The sequence below is a fragment of the Kogia breviceps genome, chromosome 6 (assembly GCF_026419965.1).
Source record: "Kogia breviceps isolate mKogBre1 chromosome 6, mKogBre1 haplotype 1, whole genome shotgun sequence".
Classification (NCBI taxonomy): domain Eukaryota; kingdom Metazoa; phylum Chordata; class Mammalia; order Artiodactyla; family Physeteridae; genus Kogia; species Kogia breviceps.
In genome coordinates, this window is record NC_081315.1 from 122,690,099 (window position 1) to 122,708,891 (window position 18,793).

The window sequence follows — 18,793 nt, forward strand, 5'->3', positions numbered from 1 at the left end:
TATGCTGGACTTATTAGGATAATACAGGATAATATTCCCATCTCAAGATCCTTAACCACGTAAGCTAAAATGTTCACATTTGCTTGTGATTAGGATATGGACATTTTTAGGGGAAGAACACGATTTTTTCTACCACAGTCACCTAGATTTGTTATTAGCCCAATGCTTGAAAATGGACCAGAAAGAGAATAGCTGTGTTGGGGTCAAGAGAGAATCCTCCAGGGATCTGTCATGTTTCTGCATGTCTTATAAAGGAAGGCACTGAAAACCCTTTGTTCTGGATTATGTTTTGAAGAATGTTTATATAGGAAACAGCTGACACCTTGATTTTGAAACCTCTGAACTTTAAAACTAATAATATTTTTGTGTTGTTTAAAGTCATCATATTAGTGATAATTTGCTATAGTACCAATAGGAAGCTAATGCAGTAATATTCAGAAAGCAGGTAATACTGTCAACCAGATTTTGAGAACTCCCTGTCTGCCCCCTATATATTGAATACCTAACTAAATATGGCTCATAACAATCCACACACACTACAAACAGCACATTTTCCAACCTCATCACCTAAAGCAAGCTCAGTAGATGCATATTTATTTTAGCCACGTCACAGGCCAATGTGGGTTGAGGACCGAGGTCTCTGCTCCATGCGTTCATTCAAAGATACAGCTTGTCTATCTAGTGATTTTCAAATGTATTATATCTAGCCTCATAAATGGAAACTGCTGAAGAGTGTTCATGGAATATTTTATGTAAGGTTTGGAAGTTATATATAAAATTTCTGGTCATGTTGTATTACCCATAATAGTGTCACATGATCCCACCTATCTGCTAGGTTATTAGAAAAACATAGTTTAGAATTATTACTAGATAAGAAAGGAAGAACTTGGGTATTGCTGAATGTTAGCGCTCTTTGCCTACAGCCAAGCGTTTTGCTAAGTAATTCATATATATTATCTTCTTTAAATCAAACCACAGATATTTGAAGCAAGGTATGACTTGTATTTCTATTTTACAATGGAGTACTCTCTGAGAAATACATAACTTATTCTAAGAAAAATAAGTAAGATTTCCAAATGTTCCTAGCTGATCCAATAGAGCATCAAGGTTGCAATCCAGACAGTATAACGTCAGAGTTGCAAAGACTGAGTTTAGAAAGACTTTCTTTTGTGTTTTAGAAGTTAACAGCTATTGTAAATAGAGTCTACTCTATACCCTATATATTCTATTGTAAATAGTATAGGGCAAATAATATACATTCCACCACCACCCTAAATTCAACTGAGTCCTTTAGTGATTCGGTATGCCTGCTTTGTCATTCCACATATGTGGTCTTTTGGGAGTTGGTGATACTGTATTGCCCAGAGGCCTTTTTTCCTCACCCCCTTTTTCAACTAATAACACTGGATCTCAATAGATATCATCTATGTTATTTCACCACCCTTTGTGAGTTACTCCTGAACCCAGTAACTGGTTATTTTTCATAGCAAAGAACTCTCCAAGCCTTCATTGAAGATTATATGTCCAAGTTCATTTATTTTCTTTATGCAATTTAGTGACATAGGAGATCTCCATCATTTGTGTGATAAGTAAAGGCATGTGTTTTTTCCAAGACAAAAATCAACCAACTAAAACCAAAAGTAAATAAAAGAAACAACAACAAAAAACTAAATAAATAAATAACCTAAGAGTTAAACTACCTTGTAAACATATCAAACTCATTAAACCAGAATGAAGTATAACTAAATTACATAATGGTGCTTATTATAATTTAGGTGAAGGGAACTTCTATTATCTCTTACAAATTTAAGGGACTACAAATTTGGAGGACTCTTAAAGGGCACATTTTCACCAGGATGTTCTGTCCTTATGCCCAAGTTGGGGTTTTATAACTTTCCTACGTGGCCTCACAATACCAAAGAATTCTCCTATCTTAGCACTTATCACACTGGATTATAATTTTGTTTACTTCTTTGTATATTACAATTATCTGGTAAATTTCAAAAGGACAGGGGCCATGGGTCTTCTGTTTATTTCAGTATCTCCAGAATACTAATAACTGACAGATTTACATGTCCAATAACTATTTCTTGTTTAAGTGAATTCATGAAAGATTCACATAAATATCCCTGGACTGCACCCAAAAAATTTACATTTAATTTAAGGAAACAATTTTGAAAGATGATGTCTCTTTTCTTAAATACAGTGCAAATCATCAGAGTGTCATGTTTATTCAGTGCTTAATATGTATAAGGTGTTCTGTTGGAAGGTTATGGCCAATGAAATACATGTAACTTGACAAAGAAAATATAGCTAAACTGGAAAACAAGGAAGGAATCCAGAATCAGCCACACCAGGTATTATAATTCTTCTTTGGGTAGTTTAAAAAAGCATTCAACTCACTGTGAGTTGAAATATGTCCCTTGACCATTAATTCTAGAATGTGTTCTAGGTTTATCTTTTATTATAGAATATAGGTTGTATTTATTTAGTTTACCAGATTGTACTTCACTATTCTGAAGTATAAGACACTTTTTCGTTGGAAAGTGTCCTAAATCTATTGACATACTCCATGATCCGTCCATATTTCAGTTTTGATGGATGATAACCCCCCAAGTCTACTTCATTGATTTATATGTGTGGATCATGAAGTAACATAAGTACCCTGATGTCTTCTCTTCACTGCAGATCTTCCTCCATCCTTCCCAAATAACCTCACCTTCCCATTTTAAAAAATGCTTAAGTCCTTATAGAAAGTTTAAAAAAGAAAAATAATGAAATATCAGTCTCATTTAATTTATAATCCAGATGGGAGATGATAAAAATACTATGGAAGTGTAATGTATAATCATAATATATGCATGTTTTGTTGAATATTAATTGAGCCTGGTGATCAGAGACATGAAAGGAAAGAAACTTTGAGTGAGTTGACTATTGAGGAAAAAAGGAATGATCCTAAGTGTAGAATAAGAAATAGCAGTTCAAAGGAATAAATGGAAATAATGAAGCTATCCAGAAAAGCGTGTTTTCCAAAATTTAGTACTAATAAACAACTATTATGCATATGCCAAGCACTTATAACTATCAAAAGAAAGACCTTTTCTTTACCTCTTCCCAACCCCTTAAAGAAAGGAGAAGAATAATTTGGGATCCAGTTAGTTCTCCTTCCATATTTAAAAGATGTCATGTATATCTAGGCTGCCAAATAATTTTCACTCAGTAATATAGTTTGAGTGTCCTTTTGGATGAACAGCATGGAATTGTTGCACCTGCCTTGCCTGTTAGAAAATCTGTAGGATAAGAGGCGTATACATGTGTGCAAGTCAGTTATCTGAGGAGAAATCCCTTTGAATACTTTTTATTCATACCATAGACAGCAAAGTTAACCTCTTGCTTTCATGAGACATTTGCTTTCGCAGATCTATTCTAGGTATAATTGAAATCATACCTTTTCTAACATCATACTTAAGGTGGTAGAAAAAATTCCTCCTAACTCTTGAAAATACATAAGAAGCAATTAAAAATACTTTTAAAAATTGAAGAATAGGAAATATGAATTGTAAATATTATTCTCTTGTTTTTAACACATATCTTCCCATTACTTCATTCTTAAATGCAATTAAACCTGTGAGTGCAAGGCAATCGATTTGACGGAGTAATGGAAAGTTCATCCCTAAATCATCTCATTTTAATAAAGTTGTCAAACTCAACTTTCATAGGTCAGAATGTTGCTTCAGTTAAAAAAGATCTGGTGAGAGATTTGTATGCTCATGACATGCATTTCATAAGTCACAAAGTTCTTCAGTAAGAGGTTTTACCCATTAAATCAATAATTTTGAGAATAAATGGAAATATTTAAACTTGTTCAAAGCTTTTTTCAAATCAAGTGAGTGTTAGAGGATAAAACTAGCTCCAGACCTGACTTGATTCCATTAAATTAATTCTTCTCAATGGATATTTTGTTATATACATTGCATCTGGAAGTGTGAAAATAAAATGTATGGTACTAAGACAGTCTTTCAGTGTACTTTGTCATCAGTATTATGATCATCATCTTTGTATTATTAAGGGTGCTTCTTCTTACTCTTGGAATAAATTCTTCTGGAAGCTTGCCCTCCAAGAAATTTGCTATGGTGATAGTCAAATTTAGACTGGATGCATATAGTTAACTTCTCCCATTTTCATGCCTCCTGTTTATAGTTAAACATCTTCTGAAAGTGACTTTAATGTGTTTTTGGCAGAGACATCTACAGCTAGCATTTGGACAATACGGAAACCAGGGCAAGCCTGTATGTGGGGCTAAAGTGATACACGTGGAGTCAAGGTAAATAGACTCTATGAGTATATATGACTTAATGTGTACTTGGTCATGGGCAATTCACTGAAGCTCTTTTTTTTTCCTTTTTTTTTTTGATGTGGACCATTTTTTTTAAGTCTTTATTGAATTTGATACAATACTGCTTCTGTTTTATGTTTTCTTGTTTTTTTGGCTGCAAGACGTGGGATCTTAGCTCCCTGACCAGGGATCGAACCAACACCCCCTGCATTGAAAGGCAAAGCCTTAACCACTGGTCCGCCAGGGAAGTCCCTCATTAAAGTTCTTGAGCTTCAGTTTCCCTATGTGTAAAAAGGAAATGTAAATAAATAAATAAATATTTGTTGGGGTTTCAAATGAGATAATGAAAACAAAAATGCAACGCTATGTTATAAACTTTTTGGAATGTATATGAGGATTTCAAAAGGGGTAAAATGACCACCCATTAATTCAAGTAAACGTTCTGCCTCTGATATGCTGGCTTTGAAAGCAGAGAGAAAAAATTTAAATAGGAACAGCTCAATATAAGACAGACCTTAGAGACAACCTACCCTTATTTTACAAGTAAAGAAAATGAGACGACAACCGATAAGATATTTGCACAAGGTCACAGAACCCTGGAGAGGGGCATAACTGCATTTAAAAGTCCTTGACCATAGCCTGAGCCGTGATATTCCAGTTTAGAATCATAAATAACTTACTGGCAAAAAAAAAAAAAAATTACATAATTTGTTCAATGTTGTAATTAACATATTACATTTTTCACATTTTTTACTACACTGCCTTGACATAGATTTTGCTTCTGTGCTGATAACTGTTTTATGTGATCTTTTTGTGAATTTAGCCATTTGAAGCCTGCATTTTTACCACTTGTGGGTTTCTAAGTTCTTCTTATAGTCTAAAATCAATGTTTTAGTCATTATGATGTCTAAACTTCCTCCTCCTTGATCAGGAGATGTATAAAAGAAATGGAGTCTTATTCTTATAATTTAGCAATAGAGCAAGTGCAAGTTTAGTCAGAAAATGCATAATGAACTGATGATATACAGAAACGAAACTAGAACACATTAATGATCTGCTAAGACATTATTCTTCTAAGCTCCCCTCATTATAGAATATGTCCTAGGCTTTTATTTATGGCAGTGAAGCACATTCAAGAAGGAAGACATTGTTTTGAAGTGTAAGCAATGTATTTTACAGTGTATTTGATAAGCTCATTTTAAATTTTTAACAAAAATCGTCTTAGAATAACACTGTAACTCTATATCTTTTTAAAATTCATTTATTGGATATCTCTTATGTGCTTTGGACCACACAAGGGCTGAAGACAAAATGATGATGAGCCAGAGGTGGCTCCAGTTCATAGAGCAAAGCAGTCTTGCAGACAAATTATGATGTGAATTAATTATAAGCCACATTCATGGATTTCGATACTATCCCCAGAACCACAGGAAGGGGTTGAAGTGTTCTTTCTCTTCCAGGACTTCAGGTAAGTTTCTCCACATCTCTTTTATGACTGATTCTCCACTCCTTAAGCCTAGAGTACATCTGCCCTTCTCTGTGCTGACATGCACATAGACTATCTATCAAAACATATTGAAATGTGTCTGGAAAACTTGGAGAGATACTAAGTTGTGCTTGTTGCTATAAAAGGATCATGGAAAATAACAAGCTTTTTATTTTTTTATTGGTTTTAAATTTCCCTCTTCCAGCTATACTTGCCATCTACCATCACCCCAAAAAAGGTAAATAGGGATCTAATTTAATCAGAGTTTTAGGTTTTGAAGTCTTAGAGTTTCCTTTGTTCCAAGAGAAGACTGAACATGTTTTTTAAATTAATTTCTGCCCTAATATCTTAAGTCAGTTATACAAATTCAAACGCCAACTGGAATTAGGTAAGTAAACCAAATGAGTAAATTTGGTCATATTTAATACATGAATAAACAGCTTAAATAATTAACTATAAAATATATTGTGGGAATACTTGGAGATTTTGAATATAGCCTCAGTATTAGATGATATTAATGAATTATTGCTAAATTTTAGGTGTAATCATGGAATCATAGCTATATAGAAAAAATTCTTTTGGTTTTTTTAGAAAAGCACACTGAAGCATTTAGAGATGAATAGCATGATATCTGCATTTTACTTCAAGACATTTTGTCCACAAAGGTAACTAAGGATAAAAAAGAAAGGAATAAAGGATGTTAGGCACTGTGATTAACTGAAAGAAGTCTTATAAATTAGGAAGTCATTATCAGCACTCTTCACATGAAGAAATGTAGGCCCAGTGTTGGCCAGATGTTCAATTTTTCAGGAGAAGCTATAAATCCAGATTTTTATATGAAACCACCTGCATTTTAAATGTTGGCACTCAATTAATCAATCTTTAAACATTCTTTATTCCAAACAAAACAGTCTTAAGACCCTTAAGAGATTTTGGGGGAAACTCTAGCCTCAGCTCATACACAAATGTGGGAGAAATGGGTTCTGGGATTTGGAAAGTGAGGAGGTAAAAGCAACCGTCCAAGGAGAGGTGTTGAATGAATCCCTCTAAACTGGGAAGCAGACTTGAAATGTTCAAGTAGTACATGCTCAAGACATGATCCCATAGAGAGATATGTTTCAGAAAGATGTTAATTTCAAGCCCTCTTTTCTCAAGAATCCTTATGGGTGGATACAAATATCAACCTATGTCTGTCCACTTTGGGTTTTTATATGACCCCTAAGACCTTTGCCTGAATTTGGTAGTAGAAGTCTTCCAACAACTTCACTGAGTCTTATACTCCTCTGGTGGGATAAAATATAGAATGAATTAAATTTTATTAAGTGGCATTAAAAATAGGACATTTATCAAAAGCATTTTGTTGTGTGATGCTCATAACAGACAGGCAGAAGAAAAGCAGTAAGATAGTCCTGATGCAGGTTCCACATTTCAGTTCTACTTTTTCTCAAAGCCAGTTTTTAATTGTCTTGATTGACTTAAATAAATTCTAACCCAATATTTTCATTTTTGAAAAGTTAAAATATGTAGAGGACTAAAGGCATGAGATCATAGCTTCAGGGGCAGAGGGTGACTTTGGGCTTAGAAAGAGGTTTTTTTTCATATGTGTATTTATTTACTTTAAATGCAGAAAAAAATAAGGTATGTTTAAATGCCTATAGGAAAGATTCAGTAGTAAAGAGGGAATTGTAGTGAATCAAACTAAATCTGTTAACACTCATTCTTAATTAGGTAACTTACAAATAAGAAATGAATTAGACTTACAGTAATAATAGTTTATCTTTAATATATAGGGCTGTTTTATCAAAGTAATCATAAAAGAAAACATATTTTTTTAAAAAAATGACTCTAAGTGGTCAAAATGAGGAACTTAAAGATTTGTTAACAACAAAGAACATATAATTTTAAATAGTAATCTTGGCATTCAGTGTTTTTTCCTTTGATCTTTAAATTATTTTAAGTTCTTTATGTAAGAAAAGTAATATGCTACTGAAATTACAATCTGATTTTATTGCAATTAGCAGTGTATTACATGTTAAATCTAAATTAACCAATTTCCTCAAATTCGCTTATTAAAAGTTTTGGGGGATTTATCTTTATCTTATCTTAATCTTTAGATTAAAAAACAAACACACACGAAAATTTTATTTAGCATGCTTGGCATGTGATCCTGACACCCTTACCTGACGTTAAATTTGCTAGAAATTTGGACACATTAGGAACCGTGGTGATGTCACAGTATTATTCTAAAGGGGAACTGAACCATGTAAATAGCCTGAGTTAGGTTGAGTAGTTGGCAAAATCATCAATTTTTATTCCCAGTAAAATTCTGGTAAAACCCAATAAATTTACATTCTCACAAAATGGATTTATGTTAGGAAATAAGTACTATGTATACTGACTATGAGGCTCAGGCTAAAACTATAATAGAAAATAATCTCTATTTTGAAGATACTTCAGATAACAGCAGATAATTACCCTCATTGGAAGTTTTTTGTGGAATTCTTGTAAAGCAGGTGACCAGCATAAATGGCTCTTCCTATTATCTTAAATTATGTTTTTAGAATATTACTATGTCTTGTCTCTTTATTTGCTTAGTTATGTTAAGCGACTATTTTAGATTTAAAATGTCATTACTAAAGAAAGTGATTCACATGGAATTTCATTAGCAAGTAGGAGCATAATAAGATCCCATTTATTTTTATTATTATTATTTAATAAAATTTGTCTTGGCCTTTTTATTTCCTTTTGGCCAAAGATAGATTTTACAGAAAGTAGAACTATTATATTTACTATATTTTAGTTAAGAGTCTATGGAAAGAGAATAAAGGTGAATTGTATTTGTTACTATACTTGTTTTCTATATGCAATTTCAACTGAAAGATATCCATTTATTAATTTAAATATGTACCTTATATTATTTTAATAGTAGGTAAGTAAATGCTCAAACTTAATTTTTTAAATGTGTTATAAACAAACTTCTATTACGTTGATGGAATATACTAGATGCTACTTTTTAAATTTAAAATAAATCTAAGTACCTCTAATGTGTATATTGGCCAATTTGCAATTATGATCTCCATGATGAGATTCTTCCAGGAAATGAGAGGTACATTATAATTTAAAAGGAGTTGTAGATCTGGTTGATTTTAATTTGTGACCTAGAGGTCAATATTTACTGGGTGTAATAACCCTCCACTAATGGGGAAATTCGATGCACATTTGTATAATGAGAAATCATAACTAGTTATGGTTCAGGATGATGATTTTTCTCTTTGCCTTTCTGATCTGCGGTGATTCTGCCTTCATTTTATAGACTTCATACCTCTAGCATTTAAGACATATCTTTACCAAGCAAAGTTATAAAGCTAGTCTTTGGTTTATAATAAAGTTTATAATGCCCACTAATATTCAATGCAAGGTTACTTTTATATGCTTGCTATTTTTAAATGTATATTTTTATTATCTTTCTCGTAACTCTTCTATTAGTATTTGCCTACTACTTTTTTCCTCAGGATTGTCTTTTAGATAATCAGATATTCCTAGATTTACTTATCCATTTTATGAAATTAAAATGCATATTTTCTAGATGGAAGAAAATTAGGAACAGAGCTGTCCTCGTACAAAACTTTTTATTGCACATCAGGACAAAAATAAAATTTATTACAGGATTAGAAATGAGCATCTCCAAATTAAATGAGAATTACACATAGTGAAATGATATAAAACCTGATCTTTATTCAGCATTACCTGAATCAGAATTTAACCTTGAATTTAGAATAACGCAAATCAAAATAGAGTCAAAACTAAAAAGTGAATGAAAAAGATTTTACTGTGTAGAAATGCTTTACTCATGAAAAACAACAATAATAAAGATAAGGATAATACACTTTTGAGCAATTATACTGTTACTTGGTAGATAATTACTCTTTATGTGATTATTATGCAGTCCTTTAGTTATTCTTTGTGAACTACCAGGTGAGATAGATACTGTAATTATACCCATGTGAAAATGAGAAATCTGAGATTTAGAAAGATTAATTGGGTCAAAGTCACTATTAAGTCCATTTAAGTCTTTGTGGCTTCAAATCCCATGCTCTATAAACCACTTTTCTTTGAACTGGTTTTTTTTGACCATCTGTTTCAGACCTACTGAATCAGAATGTCTGGCTGTGACACATAATAATCTGCATTTTAATGTCTGCACTAGAATTCACTTTTCCTACATATGGAAGCCTGCAGAAGACAAGATGTACCAGTAAATAATTAATTCTGAGTCTACTTTACTTTAAACAACGTACTAATGAACAGGATTGTAGACAGCCCAACAGTAGAGTGGAGATAAAATGCCTGTTTTGGTAGAAAACTGCCTATTTTCAATGATAAATAAAATGGTGAAGCCTTTTGACAGTACTTTTGTCGAACTTTGCCTCTTCTGATTCAGAATGAGTTCTCCATAACCTTAAAATGTGTATTTGGGCACTCTTTATTTATACCTCTGTCAACAATCTGGGTGAGAAAATGTTGGAAGGAAGAATAGCATGTGCTACAAAAATCCACCCCATTCTCAGTTACATGGAATGTTCCCTCAGTGTCCTTTAAGGAGATTTGTAGGTACCACTCTTGCTTTTAAATACATCACAGAGAGTTTGCAGTCATAATTAGAATTTCATTAATATCATCACTGCTTTCCTGGGTTTTAAACAGCTATAATAGGTGAAACACATATGTTTACTTAAGGTCTTTGATATTTACATAAAACAATTTTTGTTCACCACTTAGTATTAAAAACAAACCCAGAAAAATGATCTATTTGGGGGGGAATTTAAAAGAAATTAAAATCTGAGTATATCAAAGTAGGAATTTAGATGTTGAGTGTTTGAAATATGGATGAAAGAAATATTAAATCTGTGTCAGGATTTTAAATAGCTTCAGAGAAATTGTTGAATTTTGGCTTATTGGAATCCTGAGAAAATATTCATATTGTAAGGTAATACTTGGTAATTTATTGATGGTAGCTTCAATATAAGTGGCTTTTCTAAGGGTGAAAATTACACATTAAAAACACAACAAACACAAAATCAAAAAATTGTGGTTAAAAAAAATAATTTCAGTCTTCTGAGTCATACTTAAAATAATAGTCTATTCCCTATCTACCTACCTATAATGGCAATTGACTACTTCCCACTGACTGAAAAGGCTTCAGCCAAAGTAAATAATCCTTTCAGAAAAGACTAATTTGCTCAGCTTCTCAAGTCTTGCAGGGGAACCGGCACTAAAACAAAAACAAAATATTCTTGTATTTTGATATTACAAGAATAAAAGAGGTTCATTGTAGAATATGTAAAGAAAATATAAGCAAAAGGAAAAAAAATTACCTATAGCCCACCAAATAGATGTGAACATCATTGCTTGGTGTATATTTATTCTCCCCTTTTCCCCTCTACCCTCCAGGACTGAAATCATAGTGATATTTGATAAATTCTATCCTTCACTTTACAGTCTGTCTCATACCTTGTCATGTCATAAAATAGTCTCGTGTAACTCTATTTTTAATAGCATTATTCTACTCCCCAATGGAGATTTTTAGAAAAACAATAGTAATAAAATAGCTTATTGTTGAACATAACAATCACAGGACATAGGGAATAAAATATAGGCTGTGGAACAGTGGGTCAACTTCTTCCAAGCTGAATAACGTGGGCTGTGCTATCTCATCTTCTCTGGACACTAGTTTCCTTAACTGAATATGTAGATAAATGTTTGCTGTGTCATGGAGTTGTTGTGAGCACTGGGTGAGTTAATAAATCTTAAGTACAGTGACAGGAACATGAAATAGCTCAATAAATATTAGGTGTTATGAAGACAATGACAATCATGTGATACTTTCCTAGAAGTAGAATTTCTGAGTCAAAGATAATGCATCATTGTTAGAACTTTTGATGCCTGTCAAGAAATTTCCCAGATTTTCCCAATAGCGTACACAGATAGCTATCATATATCTATATATGATATCTGTGTGTGTATATGTGTATATATGTGTGTGTGTGTGTGTGTGTGTGTGTATTTTTTTTCTCAGACCTGGAGTTCACAATCAAATTTGACATGGAAATTATCAAAATTTATTTCAGAAGTTAAAAAACGAATACTCCTGGCACAGAACCTAGCTAAGTTTCTTGCTTAGTTCTTTATGTGTTATTTCAACTTGTTTATATCTTTGTGATGGTAAGCAATACAGGGTATTGTAATATTTTTTGTCTTATCCTCTACATCCATGCTAAGTAGCACATGTTATTATAACTTTATGAGCTGTCTCAATTGAAATGTACAAATAGCATATCAGTGTTGTCTTAATAATCATATTTAGTATATTTTTGAGATAAACACTTGCTGCTTCTGTTTTTCTTTTTTTTTTTTTTGCGGTACGCGGGCCTCTCACTGTTGCGGCCTCTCCCGTTGCGGAGCACAGGCTCTGGACGCGCAGGCGCAGCGACCATGGCTCACGGGCCCAGCCGCTCCATGGCACGTGGGATCTTCCCGGGCCGGGGCACGAACCCGCGTCCCCTGCATCGGCAGGTGGACTCTCAACCACTGTGCCACCAGGGAAGCCCCTTGCTTCTTTTTTTGAGCTGCCTATCTTTAGAAATGTTTCTACTAGACGCTTGTTTCTGTTTTTTACTAACATATTAAATCTTTCTCTGTAGTATATTTTGCACCTTTTTTCATAGTTTGTTACTTTACTTACCCTGACATTTTTCCCTTTCATTTCTTATTCATAGAAATTGTGTATGGTATGAATGTATGTGTGTGTGTGTGTGTGTGTGTGTGTGTGTGTATGTGTTCAGTCAAATCTATAGGTCTATAAGTTTATTAAATTTCTGTTTCTACAGTTGACATAAAATGAACATTTAAAAAATTAATTAGATATGTGTAGAATGCTAAATTATTATAAATTTGAAACTCAAAAACATTAGTATCAAAAAAAAACCATTAATATCTTCTAACAGCCTTCAAACCTGATTTGGCTTCCCTATTAAGCTCCATAATTTCTGCAGTAACTCTATAATTAATACATATCACACACACAATAAATGTCAGACATTCTGATAAGTAATTTGTATGAATTCTTTACTTCATTATCATAAGGAATAAGTATTCTATTAATTGCTTGTTTTTCAAATTAGGCATATAAAGTTCTTAAGTAGTACCCAGTTCCACAGATCTAGAGTTGGCAAGACTAGGTCTTCTTGCCCTCTTAACTACTCTACAAGATGACCTCTTCTACACTACAGCACCCTAACACATTGGGAAACCAACATAAAAGTAGTAAAAGGTGACGAATGGGTGTAAGTACCAGGACTGTGGAGTTGGAAGAAGTCTTTGAGATAATTTGGCTCAAATGTTTCACTTTCTCCATGAGTGGACTGAGGTGAGGACCAGAGTGATTAAATATCTTGCCTGACATGTCATCTAGATAAGGATTCCAAGAATTTAAATTAGGGTTATTGCATGTAGATATAAGATATATTGGGTTGAAGTTTCTGAATCTGGAATTAAAATATCTGGATATATTTAAATTAGTTGTATGACAATCTCTAGTTTTATTCTTTATGTTTATATACTTTTAATGTTAAAAATTGGCATTTTATCAATATTTGCTCAGGAATCTCTGTTATTGGCTCCTTTAAGGAAAGATACAAATAAGCTATCTAATATCTAAGATGATTATTAGCTTTATTAAACATAGGAAATGATGGAGATATTTGTTTGCTGTATATTGTTACCTATACCTATGCTCTATGCTGTGCAATATATTTGTTCACATATTTTCCCTCTGGCATTAGGTTTTAAATAATATTAATACAAACATTTTCCATAGATAACTCTTACTTCCAGATAGCTTAGTGCATGCACACACAGTAGCAGGTTTATTTTTTCCCTTCTTTTAGAATCAGTACCATGGCTGTCAGCAGAGCCTACTGGAGGCTTTAAGAACATTCATTGCTTTTCAGAGCTGGAGGCGGAGAGAAAATAGCAAGGTCCTCAGCAGAACCGTTATTCTAAATCTTTTTTATATACCTTGGTTCTCATATTAAGAGAATAATACATTTATAGGTAAACTAATAATATGTATTCTGTGCCAGGGCAGAAAAAAGATTAAATGAAAGATGCAGTGAGTAGAGCCCAACTCCTTTCTGCTGCTGCTGATGGCAAACAGCAAGTCTTCACTTCCCTACCTCTTTCAGCTTTCCCTTAGTTAACAGCTCACTCCACCTACGATGTCATCTCCAGTTTGTTTCCAGGGCTAGCTCTGTGTAGTCATGCAGAGCAGTGAACTGGAGAAACAAACACTGACTTCCTTATGGAAAGTTCCTTGAACTCTGGAAGAAATTCTAAATGTAAATACCACATTTGAATTACCTTCAAACTCTTTTTCTCTATCCCATTTGATTTATCTTGAGTAAACAGGTACTTGGGAGGAAGAAAGAGAGACAGATTTGTCAGGATCAACATAGGTAAAACCAAGTACAGGCTGATTTATAATTCTCCTGAATTCAAGTCTCCATTAGGACCTGCTCTTAATGCTGATTAGTCTGCATGGTATTTTCCCCCCAGTGTTTGTAGCCTCAAAACACATATTTGTCCATTTATTTTGATATGCTGTGTTTTTGATTCTTTGATTTGATCTTTTTTGGACTTGATTTCACTCTTGTTTTGTCTTTTCTCTTTACAACACCCTCCCTTCCCATTCTCATAAACCTGTTCACTGGTTGGACCACCTTTTCCTGCCACAAACCCACTGGAGCTTTATTTAAAAGCTCTCCAAGGACATTCTTACAAAGAACTGCACAAATTGGCTGAGGCTGGAATATTTGTAGCATACAAGCAAATCTATGTTAATTCACTTTACTAACATTTATTGAATGTTTATCTATACACTAAGCACTGTGCTAGATGTTAGGAAATTAAGAAGAATAGATACTGTCTCTGCTTTGGGAACCCCAATCTCCTTGGTGTCTTCCTAACATCAAAGAAGAACGGGCACTCATAGGGTTTCCATAGGGAAATGGATATTCCCGAAGAGAAAAATTAAACTTATTTATTTAAAAGGAAGATAGAAACATACATGATGGACAAAGGGACATTTCACTCAGAGTTTAGAGATTATTTTAAGCACAGATGTGAGTCGATTCAAGAGAACCTGTCTGCCATAGCCATCTTATGAATATGCTTATTTGAAGACAATAAAAGATGTACTTGTATATATTATAAGTGCCCTCATGTAAATATTTTAAAATCACATTCATTCATTCTATAAGAAGGACTCAAGTCTTCATGAAGCTAGAACATTAAAAAGGTACAACGTGCTAAATGAAAGCAAAAGAGCTATGGACATTTTAAAAATGTATACACTTAATTGTATTTTTATGGCAATTCTTCACAATGAACATTTTTACTTCAAGCCAAAAGTAGGTGTGGAAAAGTCTGCAGATATATTCACAGAAGTTCCCTTTTCCTCTTCTTTGTTTTTAAGTGAATGTGTCAAGAAGAATAACTAAGAGAGGGAATTTGAGGAGTTAATATGGCAATTTGATCAACAGGCATTTTGCCAAAATAGCGCTTTGTGTGAACAACTGAAGAAGAACCAATAAACTCAAACAACAGGGACAGCTTGAAAGCCAAGGAAGGTAGAAATTTTATTTTGGAACATATAACCATGACATTGTTACTGGAGGAGCAACAGGCTTAGCTGATTATGCTTTTGTGCAATCAGTAGAGGTGGTGGTTTAATTTGAAGTAAAAGCTCAAAGTCAGCCTGAGGTTAGCAGAGTGGATTTTAGGCTCTCTCCCAAGTTCTAATACTATGAATAAATGGTGTGTGCTAAGTGGGAGAAACAGCACGGATAATGCCTTTAATAGACAGAAAAAAATACGTTTTTGAGATCACCTTCCCATGGAGAAAACAATCATTATTGGGGAGTGTTCATCTAAAACTATGATTCAAGATTAAATTTATGTAAAATCTCTGAAGAAGGGGGAATTTATTTCTAAGATCTCCAGCCTCCTCTGTGCAATTCTAAATGCCCCGAGGTGCTATACACTTGAATAAAAAAGAACATTTTTGTCACAGACAATTTGATACAGCTAATATGAGGTACCTAAGAGATGCAAAGGACAACTCAAAATGGAGAAAAGTAAGTACAAACTCAGGAGACATCCCCAACCCTACCTCAAGCTTGTGTCTCATGCCATCTCTCAGAGCCTCCTTAGTCCCTCCTGATGAGTAGAGACCATGGGAAGAGAATTTTTTTTTTCATAATTATTCAAACCCTGGAAGAATAACTTAACAAAATATTAAGAAATATGTGTGGCTTTTAAAAATTATTTTAGTGTGAAGAACTTTGATGTTAGAAGTACTTTCACAAAAGCTAGTAACATAAGAAAAGAAAAATGCAACATTAACTATTGTAGCCTTTTTTAGATAAACTAGGTAAAATATTTGCTGTATATGTTGGAGGGCTTATATCCTTTATATAACAAAAGTGTTTATAACTTAATATAAGCAAATAAACAAATAAGAAACAAAAATGCACCATTAATTTTGTTTTTTTTTTTACCAAAAGAGAAAGGTAAATGAAGACTTATGGGTAATTAAAATAAGATGTTGCAAGTCAAGCACATTTTTTAAACATGAGATTTTTTTTAAACATCAGATTGCCAACTCTGAAAGAATCTTTAATAACAAGATGTAGTGTTGATAAAAAAATCAAGTTTACAGGACAATATTAATAGCTCTCAGTAAATACGAAAATATCTCAATTATAGAAGGTCACACAATTATAAGTATGCATGTTTGAAATTCAAATTTGTAATCTATTTCTATCTATCTATCTATCTATCTATCTATCTATCTATCTATCTATCTTCCTAATGATCAGGATGGGTAAACATCATACTCTATGTTGACAATATTTACACCAAAATAATCAGTACACACTACAAATCAGTATCTTTCTCTCCTTAATCTATAGAGATGACTGTTAAATATTTATCAGCACATCACAGGATGGAACCATTATAATTGGTTTAGACACATAAGGATTTACCCCTGAGCAGTGAGTTATATGTGAGGGATACTATTAGTAAAGTCAAGGTTCTTCGCAATTTAAAATGGTAAATGAGTGTTAAACTGTCAGTGAACAGTATCTGCTATTGTATTACAAAAGTCAAGAACAGTGATAATTTCAACGTAAATTCACACATTTGAATTACCATATTCAATTCTTGAGAATCCATTTTAAACGTTATACTGATTAACTAGGGGACTCAAATGAAAAAAAAAAGATGCAGCGTCTGGAATCTGTGACACATAAATGATTATGCAAGGATATGTGAATGCTTAGAACGAAACAGGAAAGCATGAAAGAGGATATAGTATGTTCCTCAATACTCAAGGATCCATCTTTTGGAAAAGTGCTTTGGCCTTTTCTAAAGAGCAGGGTTGGAATGTGCACATGCACATTCATGGAAACCAAGCTATGTTCTTGATAACTTAGGTGTGATTAACAGTATAATTATTATGGACTTGACTACTTCTAACTCATTAGAAATGTTTGGTTTTTTAAACATGTATAATTTAGTAACCACCATCTCTTATTATATTTTTGAAGACATAATACCATCTTTAAATTAAATAAGAAAAAAGGCATAATTTAACTTCACAAATCTCTTTATAATCCTATTCTCAACTCCTGTAATTATTCACATTAATAATTCAATGCATGCGAAAATAATCTTTACACTGTTATAAAACACATTAGTCCCCACACTTTCTTGTGTAAGCCAGTTCCATGTTTCCTATGACTGAATATTTTGGATATTAACACCAACGAACATTGCAGGTTAGAAGCAAGCATATTTTTACATGGTGTTCCTGTTAGCACAGTGAGAGAAACAAAAATGCTTTAGTATAATCATTACTTCACAAAGAAACCAATGCCACATTTAGGACCAGGAAGGCAGTTCTTTACCCCAGCTTCTCATTTAGCTTTTCCTTTGCATTCTCATAGCAGTAATAGCAAATGCTGAAATTTGTTCTCCCTTATTTTGTTTTCAGTGTCTGTCACGCCACTTTTGTGAGAAAGTGAGGCAAATGAAAAGCACAAGCCATAAACATATAGTCTTGCTTCTTAACGAAATAACATCATAACTTCTACTTATTATTACCCACATTGTGCCATACAAATTGCTCACATTTTGACTAAGCAAAAATACATTTCCATTTATTTGTTTAAATCACAAGCAAAAGGCAAAACGTATATGATTTATAGAGGGGTAGTCAAAGCAGGCCATTTTAGTTAAGAGATTTTGGCATTTAGATAAGTTTTTACTTTGATAATATATTTCTTCCTCTGTTAATATATGCAAATAAGAAAATAAGGAAATATAGCTTTTTTTCACCTTTTCATTTTAAACCAACTAACAGTATGAAAGTATTTATTGATTCTAATTTGGAGCCACATGTGGGTCAGGGACAACAGGGTAAATACACTGTAAGGTGTGCTGTTTACTCATAGTGGGTGAATGTAAACAAGTGCTCTGCATTTCATTTTATGAGAAAATGGAAATTTTTACATAAAACCTATTTATGCTTTAATTCAACATCTAAGTAAGGAAATGTTGAAGTTAGGAATCAAAAGATCTAGAATCAAGTTCAGAATCTACAAAAGTATGTGAGGACATCACTTCAACACACAATATTCTCAGCTGCACTACGCAAGTGGCAAAAATAGCTGTCTCACCTTTCTTTGAAGTTTGAATATCAAATGAGATATTGTATACAATTCTAGTTTTTTTTTTTTTTTTATTTTTTATTTTTTTTGCGGTATGCGGGCCTCTCACTGTTGTGGCCTCTCCCGTTGCGGAGCACAGGCTCCGGACGCGCAGGCTCAGCGGCCATGGCTCACGGGCTT